Genomic DNA, 9553 nt, shown 5'->3' with positions numbered 1-9553 from the left:
AAAATGCTTATAATATTGCATTGTATTTATTGTCATCTCCGGTGGCATTGCTGATTTTTTTTACTTTATTTGAAAGGTAGAGAGACAGAGACAAATATATGGAGAAATGAATCTTCCATCTCCTCATTCACTCTCCAAATACCCTCAACAGCCAGGGCTGACTCTGGAAAAAGCCAGGAGCCCAGAACTACATCTGAGCCTTTCATGTGGATGGCAGTGACCCATGTATTTTGTCCATCTATCACAGGATTCCTTCCCAGAGTGTGCACTAGCAAAGATATGGAATCTGAGCCAGGGGCGGGACTCAATCACAGGCATTTCAGTATGGAATGTGGACATCTGAAGCAATGAGCTCAAATTAGTCTCTCAGCTGAAAAGCATTCTTTTATTTTGGCTCTGAGTGGGATTTATTTCCATGTCTTTGATTCCCAGTCCCTTTACTCCCTTTATTCAATCATAAGTCAGCAACAGGGTCAGTATTATGGCACAGTAGGTTTAACTGGCAGTACTTGTGAAGTCAGCCTGCCATATTGGATTGCAGTTTAGTCTCGGCTGCTGTACTTACAATCCAGCTTCCTGCTCATGTGCCTGGGAAGGAAGTGGAAGACAGTCCAATTACTTGGGTCACTGTCAACCATGTGGCAGACCAAGATGAGGATTCCGGCTACCTGCTTCATCATGACCTAGAATTGGCTGTTGCAACCATTTTATGAATGAACTGACAAGTAGTCTCTCTCTCTCTCTGCTTTTAAAATAATTCATTCATTAAATTTAAAACACTGTGATGATTATATTGCTTTGGTTTTGCTTCCCTTTTCATATCTCTGCCTAAATCATTTGATTTCCTACTTCACAATTAAAATCTTAGTGATTAGTCATTGGATCTACTCACATAATCCAGGAATATTTTATTGTAAATGTATTAGCAATTTTAATTCCAGAACTGGATATTAGGCCATTGATACATTTGATGAGTCAGAATATTTTTTAAAGATTTTATTTTATTTTTATTTGAAAGATGGGTAGAGAAGAAGCATAGGGAGGGAAGGAAGAAGGGAAAGAGGGACAGAGACAGCTCTTCTACCTATTGAAAAACTCACCTAAATTTTATAAAATTTTATGTAATGAAATCATATAGGATGCAATTTAACTGGATTCTTAAGTGAACCAATTTTGAAATTTATCCATGATATTTTTGGTGTTAATACTCTATATTTACTTATTATTTTGTAGATTTTTTGGTATGGCCTTACCATAAACTTTAAAATACCATCTTTCTTTTTTTTTTTTTTCACTACACGGAAGTTTATTGTGAAAGTAAATTAGAACATACAAACACACAGTATGGCTAATGGTGGCAAAGGCAATCTGGTAGCTTAAGGCAAGTTTTTAATGGAGATGAATTTAGAAAAGACGACGCAATCGTGTAATTTTGTTTAAATATAGATTATGAAAAAATATCAAATTGCATCAATAACTTAATAAAGTAGTTTCCAAAGCCTGCAGTATTGGGAGAAAAAGGGCTCATGACCTTAATGCCAGCATTAAGACAGACAGAAGCAGCACAGCACTACTAAATGAAGGAAAAATTCTGTATTTACAGAAGGATGGCAACAAGAACATTTAATAACATTTGATCGTATTTACTGGTGGACTAAAAGTCCTTGGCTAGAAGCAACAGAGAAAAATGTATCATCATGTTATTTAAAAAAATTAAGTGCAGAAGTCAAAAACCAAGGAGCTTTGTGATAAAGTAACCTTAAAACACCACCATAAGGATCACTTAAAAAGGCGATTCCCTCAGGGGAAGTTAGGGCACTGAGTGTGTAAACATGTGAGCTGAACAACACCAAATACCAACCAAAATCATTCATTGTACTTACACAAAACCAGCATGGTCTTTTATGATGCATTATTGTTTATAACAATTTAAACACTCATTACCATGCATGACTTCAAATATAAAACAAATATCTTTATTCTGAGATACAGGATATCTGTTAATGAATTATTAAGTACTATATACAATGAAAGTCACACCTCCCTCATTAATCAAGTATATTTATATGCTTCTTAAATGCAATGAATGACCTTATTCAGACTTCAGTTCATTTTCTGAATTCACTGTGTCAGCTTTTCACTCTTTAAAATAATGCCATTCTATTATGATAAAACACATTTTTGAAAAACTTCAGAAATGTAGTAACATTTAATGAATGTGACAAAGAAAAGTATTTGTAAGGAGGTACCAAATGACTTAGCACTTTTTTCCAGTCTTGCATTTAAAATAAAAGTTGCACTCAATTTGACAGTGAGCCTATTTAAAAAATATTCTTAGACTAATTCATCTCAAAAGGTACTATTAATAGTCCTTTTGCAAAATACCATACATATAACTGAATGCTTTTTACAGAATAATTAATAGAAGAAAATGTATCTTCTGCACAGATGAACATTTTCTCTCTAAGACCAATCTCTTATCACCCAGCATTGTTTTTACAAAAGCATGCAATATAAAATACACATAAAAGCAGCTATCCTAAACATTATTTTAATACAATATTACCTTTGTAGCTGATTCATCACTGTCTCCAGTTTAATATGCTGTTACAAAAATGAAGAAGCTCCAGTATCCCTTTTCTGATTGACTTTTTAAAAAACTCCCTGAATAAAACGGAAGTCAGCTGGTGACCTCTTTAGGCATTTCAGTAGGATATTATCATCTACAGAGAATACCTCCATCCAAACTCATGAATACAGAACAGAATCTAAAACAGATCCAGGGCAGATTAGAGAGTAAAAACCAATTTAAAATTTTTTATGTTTAAAAAGGAAAAGAAACGGTGCTAATCATTAGCATTTAAAAGGCTACTGCAACTTTAACCACTGTAAACTTCGTGTTAGAAGGCTGTGGCAGACAGCTCTATGCTACTAGGTTTTTAGCTTGTAAATAATGCAAACATACCAGCAGTTTAAAAATGCTATAGACTATAAAATACAAAAGGAAATGGGAAAAACAAAACAAAACCCCCCAACAATGCCTATCTAAATGAAGCTGTATAACAAACACACCTAAAAGTACAAAAAAAAAAAAAATTAGAGCAACTGATTAGGGAAGAAACCCCTCTGATGTAACTTTTAATTTCTTGACTTGTTCTTAAATGACATGAACTTTTAAATTAAATGCAGGAAAACAGAGCTTCACAAATGTTCAGTTTCAGTTCACTAAAGTAATGCCAACAAGATAAGCTTGCACAGAAAAAAATATCAAATTATTACTGGCTACATGCTTAAAAAACTAGAAATGCAGTTTTAATCATAGTGCAAAACCATGGCAGTTTGTGATGTCTGTTACTGCCTGAGGTTGAGAAACAGACGGTAGTACCTCCAGTTATCACAGTTTCTGGTCTTTTGATCAATTATTTCTACCAACTAGAAGCAATGTGTATGTAAAAATGGGCAGCATGTCCACCGTGCTACCATTAACGAAGTTTGAGGTCATCACCACCACCTAAATTGGAACCAGGACTAGGGTCTTGTTGTCTTCTTGCCAGTTACTGCCAGCAGCTGTGAAACTCTCACCTCCATTTCCTCCCGATGAGAACTGTCTCTGTCTTCAAACTCACGTGTCCTTCTCCGAGCTTCCTCAAAGGCCTGTCGTGCTAATGCATCCTCCTGCTGGGCTCGCTCCTCATCAAACTCCAGGCAGCCCATACCATCCAGTCTTTGAAGGTCAATCCAGCCTTTCCAGATGACACAGACTCCATTCAGAATCATAGGAGCCTTCAAGTATACCTTGCCTGCTTCTCTTTCTAAGTCGACATACTCCCGGTTAGGTGTTTGTCGCTGTTCTCCCTGCCAGCTGGCCAGAAAAAACTGGAGAGACAGATTGGTTCCTGTGGCCACAAAAGCGATCTCCGAGCGACCGTCGCGGCAGGCGTTCTGGAAGCGCGCCTGGCGCTCCTCGTGCGGCAGGTCCCTGAAGCCCGTGTACTTACTTGATCTCACATTCGCGGCTTAGCTTCCTGAAGAACTCCTCGTTCTCGAACTTGCTTCTCTGGTCGGGCATGACTCGCGGCATCTTCCCGCCCTGAGGCCGTGCCGGCCGGCCGGGCTCGGGGCTTGCGCGGACACCCGCTGGCCGGCTGCGAGCAGACCGACTGACCGCCCACCCGCGGCGCCCGGACTCCCGCTTCTCTTTGTTTCAGGCGCCCGCCCGCGTGGGCTCCCGCTCCCGGGAGTCTGGGTGCCGCTGCCTGCTGGAGCCCAGCCCACGCCGCTGCCGCCGCCCTAAAATACCATCTTTCAGAAAAAGACATGGGCCTGCTCTCCGGTTTTGTTTTTGCCCTGAAAATAGAAAATAAATTAGTATCTTATGGGTGTTTCCATGTATCTAGAGTTACAAGGATACCAAGGTCGACCAGATTGCCACTGGAACTGCCATTACTACAGTATCAAATTATCTAGAGCAGTCAATTTTACTACTAAAGACAACAAAAAAAATTCCCACCATTTGTTACATCATCCCTCTCCTGCTGGTTACTATAGTAAATGATATTCTTTTAAAAATATTTATTTATTGGAAATGCAGTTACAGAGAGAGGGAGAAACATGTGTGCACACACATATACATTCTCTCTCTCTCTCTCTCGCTTTCTCTTTCTCTTTCTCTTCTGGCTTCTCTCAAAATGGTCTAAACTACCAGGGTTAGGCCAGACTTGATAGAGTAGCCAGGATTCATCCTGGTCTCCCTTGGGGGTGTCAGGGGCCCAAACACTTAGGCCATCTTCCTCTCCCTTCCCAATCATATTAGCAGGGAGCGGGATCTGGAGTGGAGCAGCCCTAACTCCAAGAGGTGCCCATAAGGGTTGTGGGCAACGTAAGTGGTGGCTAAACCCACTGTGTCACAGCTGGCCCCAGTAAATGATATTAGAATGTGTTTTTCCTAGTGTGTATACACATATGTACAAAAATACACCTGCTTTCATACCTTTTCACAATTTATAACCTGGCAAATGTAAGATTGAAATAAAAAAGCCAACACCCTTAAACAAAGCAGAGACATTTGTGGTGCTGGACACTTGCAATGGTGCATGTGCTGTGCACTTGTCAAGGAAGCCAATGAGCATGTGCAGGCTTCCAATGGAAAGGTCATTGTGAATATGCACTATGTTGGGCACCACCAATTCACATGCACAGTCCACAGTTGTGGTTTCAGCTGGTGCCTTCCACACATCAGCAAGGTGACTGATTATGAGCACTCTACCACTGGGCAGATCACTGCACATGTGTGGGCCCTCAGAATGCTATCAGATACTCATGAGCTGCCCACGTTGGATTTGAAGCCTTTTGTGTATCCTCCACATGTCATGTGTGCCACTGAACATGCTCAGACTGCCATTTCACATGTTAATACACATGTGCAGTCATTCAACTGAGTCAACAAAGGTGCATATGCATTCCACAAATCAGTTTGAATTGGTGTATAGAGAGTTCTCATGTTGGGGAAGCCACTGGGCAGACCAGGTCAGGCTCGGTAATGGCAGTTGTCTACATGTGTGGCCTGCCGGTCAGCTTCCAAATGCTCTTGTGCAGTAAGTATTGGTGTTCCCAATGGCATATCTGCCATCTACATGTAGTAGCCAACTACACATGCTCAAGTTGCATTTTGCCAGCTCACTGAACAGGTATGGCCTGTCAGTGAGCTGTCAAACATGCATGTACCATCCCCAGTTGCATTTGCAATGGTGCATGCACAGTCCAGTCCACATATCAGGGAAGCCAGTGAGCAAAGGCAGGCTACCACTGAACATATCTCTGTGCAAATGCAATCTATTGGGAGCCAACAATGTGCATGCACAGTATTAAGATGTGTTTTCAATTGTTCATGTGCCTTACAAATGCCAACTGAGCATGTGCAGTGTGTAATTGGCAGGTTACAGTGCATGCCCGGACCTCTGTTGAGAAACCAAACTTACATGTGTGCATCAGAGGTGGGTTTGCAATGCCATATGCATTTTCCAAATACCATGAAGCACCTGAACATGCACAGACTGCTAATGGGCGTATCACTGCATATGCTTGTGCCACCAGGCAGATCAGAATGTGCACATGCCAACCCTATTTCAGTCTGCAATGGCACATCTATGTTCTATGTCTCAGGTAGGCTACAGTGAATGTGCAGAGTCCCATTTTGAAGGTAAATGCACATCCCTTGGCTGTCAGGGTTTACCAAACATGAATGTGCTGGTCTCAGTTGTATTTGCAATGGTGTATGAACTCTCCACTTGTTCTGGAGGCTACTGTACCATGTGTAGGTGTGGGCAATTACAGAACATGTGCAGGATGCCATGGCACAGGCCACTGCACATCTTTGGGCTGTCTATGAACTTCTGAATGTGCATACACACTCCTTAAAAGGGGTTGCAGCTCTGCATGTACTTTACAGATACCAGTGAGGCTATTGAGGATGTGCAGATGGCCATTGGGAAGATCACTGCACATGTGCAGGTACTCAGAGAGCAACCAAATGTGCATGCATGATCCCAGTTGGATAGGCCACTGAGCATGTGCAGGCTACCATTCTACAGGTCACTGTGTGTGCACATGCCTTCAGTGAGACACCAAACATGCATGTGCTGTCTTCTGTTGGATGTACAACAGCTCAAGTGCCGTCCACATAGCTAAGAAGTCATTGATCATATGCAGGTTATCGGGCAGGTCACTGTGTATGTGCAATCAGTTTGGTGCTACCAATTCATTTGCAAACCCTATAATTGTGCTTTTATCTGCTCAGGTGCTTTCAATGTGTCTGATAGGTGACATGTCACGCACATCCTGTGATTCAGTAGGCCACTGTGTGTGCAAGTGTGGGCCACTGTTGTGCCAGCAAAACTGGGCGTGTTGTTCCAAATTGGGTTTGCAAAGCAGCATGCAACGTCCACTTGTTGGGGAAGCCAGTGACCATGTACAGGTGGCCACTGGGCAGGTCACTGAGCATGTTCAGTTAGTCAAAGGCCATAAATACGCATGCCCAGTCCAGTTTTGTATTCAGCTGCGCACATGCCTTCCCCATGTGGGAGAGGTGACTGAGTATGTGCAGTCTGCAATTCGGCAGGTCAGTGTGCATGCCTGGGCCACCATTTAGCTGCTGAACATGTATGCACCATCCTAAGTCCAGTTTGCAATTGCAAACACACCATCCACATGTCGGAGAAGTCAGCATACCAAGGCTGCCATTGAATAGGCCAGTGTACATGTGCAGTCCCTGGGGAACAACCAATTTATATGTTTTGCCCACAGATGTGATTTCAGCTGCACATGTGATTTCCACATCTCAGAGAGGTGACTGATCATGTGCAGACTGTCATTAGGTAGGTCATTGGCATGTCCAGTCCATTGGGAGCCACTGATGCACACAGGCATTCTACAATTGTGCTTTCAGCTGTGCGTTCATCTCCCACACCTCAGAGAGGTTACTGAGAATGTGCAGATTGTCATTGGGCAGGCTAGTGTGCATTCAGGGGCCAACTGTTCAGCCACAAAATGTGCACGTGTGGTTCAGAGGTGGGTTTGCAATGGTGCATGCACTGCCACATGTTAGGAAAGCAAATAAGCATGTGCAAGCTGCAATTGCGCAGGGCATGGCACATGTGCAGGCCACCCGGGAGCCCCAACATGTGCCACTGCACAGGTCATTGTGCCTAGGCATGCCATTTGGATGTCTCAAAATATGCAGGAATTGTCCACATTTATGTTAATAATAATGCATGTGTGATCTCCATGTTGAGGGGGTGCTGTAATTGCAGAAGCTCACTTCAGATGTCAATGCACATGCCTGATTCAGCAGGAGTTACCAAGAGCAAATATGTGGTCCCCTTTTGTATTTGCAGCTGTTTGTTTGCCTTCTGCATGTTGGGTAGGCCACTGAGCATGCACAGGTTTCCATTCTTCAATTCAGTGTACATGAATGGGCATTTGGTGAGCCACCAAACTAACAGATGTAGTGCCCAGTTGGGGTTGCAATGGTGTTTGCAGGGTCCACTTGCTGGGGAGGCCACTGCACACGCACAGGAATATATCTGGCAGGTCTCTGTGCATGCAGGGCTAACAATGAGCTTCCAAGTGTTCTTGCTTGGCAATCAATGGTGCATGTGCCATCTAGATGTCAGGGAGGCCAGTTTGAATGTACAGGCTTCAATTTGGGATGTCAGTGCACATCCCTGGTCCATCAGTTATCTATAAAATGTGAGTGTTCAGTCCCCAGTTGGGTGTTTTTTCTGTGCACATGACTTCCACATGTCTTGGAGGCAACTGAGCCTGTGCAGTCTGCCACTGGGTAGCTCACTGTGACTGCCTGTGCTGTCAGTGATCCAAGAAACAGACATGAATCCCAGTTAGGTTTGAAGCTCTTCATGTGCCTTTTTCAAGTCTGGCAGGCTACTGAGCATGAGCAGGCTGCCATGTGGCAAATCCCTGGGCATGTGTGGCCTTTAGTGAGCCGTGGGGTTTCTCAGTTGGGTTTGCAATGGCACATGCAAGTCCACAAGTTGAGGAAGCAACTGAGCATGCAAAGGCTGGTATTTATTTTATTTTATTTTATTTTTTGCTGGCTCAGCCGGTTATTCACCCTCTCGGGGTCACAGCGGAGTGGGGCCCGAGCACCCCCTCCCCACCAAGGTCCAGACCCAGCCCCCGATGCCCGGCCTGCAGCGTCCGGCTCGGTCACAGGTTGGCCCGCTCCCGCTGCAGCCGCGAGGTGTAGGCGCGCAACACAGTGTTCCAGGCGTCCATGTAGCGGTCCATGCACATGGCGATGCACTTCTGCTCTGAGTTGTCCAAGGAGCCCCCCCGGCTTCCCGATGCACTTCCGGAAGCACTTGTCCATCTTTCTCTGCAGCAGCTCCTGCGCGTTGGCCACGGTGATCTACACCTTCACCTGCTCCATGATGAGCCCTGGGTCCAGCTTCCTGCCGCCCGAGCCCCCGGAGTCCGAGCCGAAGCTGCCCTCCATGGCTCCGCAAAGTCAGCCGGACTGCGGCCGCGCCCACCGACCCGTCTTGCAGATGACTGTGAAGACATGCAGGAACCGGGAGCACCGAAATGCACACACACCATCCCTATTTGGGTTATTTGGGTTTGCTATGGCTCATGAAGGGAGGTCACTGTGAATGCAAAGGTTTCCATTTGGGAGGTCATTGTGCATGCTGACACCATTAGAAATCTATCAAACGTGCAAGGGATGGCCTCGGTTGTGCTTGCTGTGGTGTATGTGCCATCAACATATTGTGGAAGCCACTGCAGAGTCTACATGTCAGCGAGGTGATTTTGAATGGGCATATTACTACCTGAAATTCCACTACAAGTATCTGGCCTGTCATTTATCTAAAAATCCCGGGTGTGCAGTACCAATCTGGATTTTCACTTGTGCATGAGAGCTCCATATTTGGGGGGGAGGGAGAGCTACGCATTTGTAGGAGTCCATTTGGTCTGTCACTGCACTGCCACATGCAATTGGTGAGCCACAAAGAGGAAATGCTGAATTGCTAAGATC

General features: G+C 44.1%; 2 pseudogenes; both read right to left on the bottom strand.

Moving 5' to 3' along the window:
* Window positions 1–1265: 1265 nt before the first annotated feature.
* On the bottom strand, window positions 1266–4619 carry LOC138847143 (core-binding factor subunit beta-like; annotated as a pseudogene).
* Window positions 4620–8673: 4054 nt separating this feature from the next.
* LOC138847142 (mitochondrial import inner membrane translocase subunit Tim13 pseudogene) lies at window positions 8674–9013 on the bottom strand (annotated as a pseudogene).
* Window positions 9014–9553: the final 540 nt, after the last annotated feature.

The sequence above is a fragment of the Oryctolagus cuniculus genome, chromosome 19, assembly GCF_964237555.1.
Source record: "Oryctolagus cuniculus chromosome 19, mOryCun1.1, whole genome shotgun sequence".
Lineage (NCBI taxonomy): Eukaryota > Metazoa > Chordata > Mammalia > Lagomorpha > Leporidae > Oryctolagus > Oryctolagus cuniculus.
This window is presented reverse-complemented; position numbering and strand designations above follow the sequence as displayed.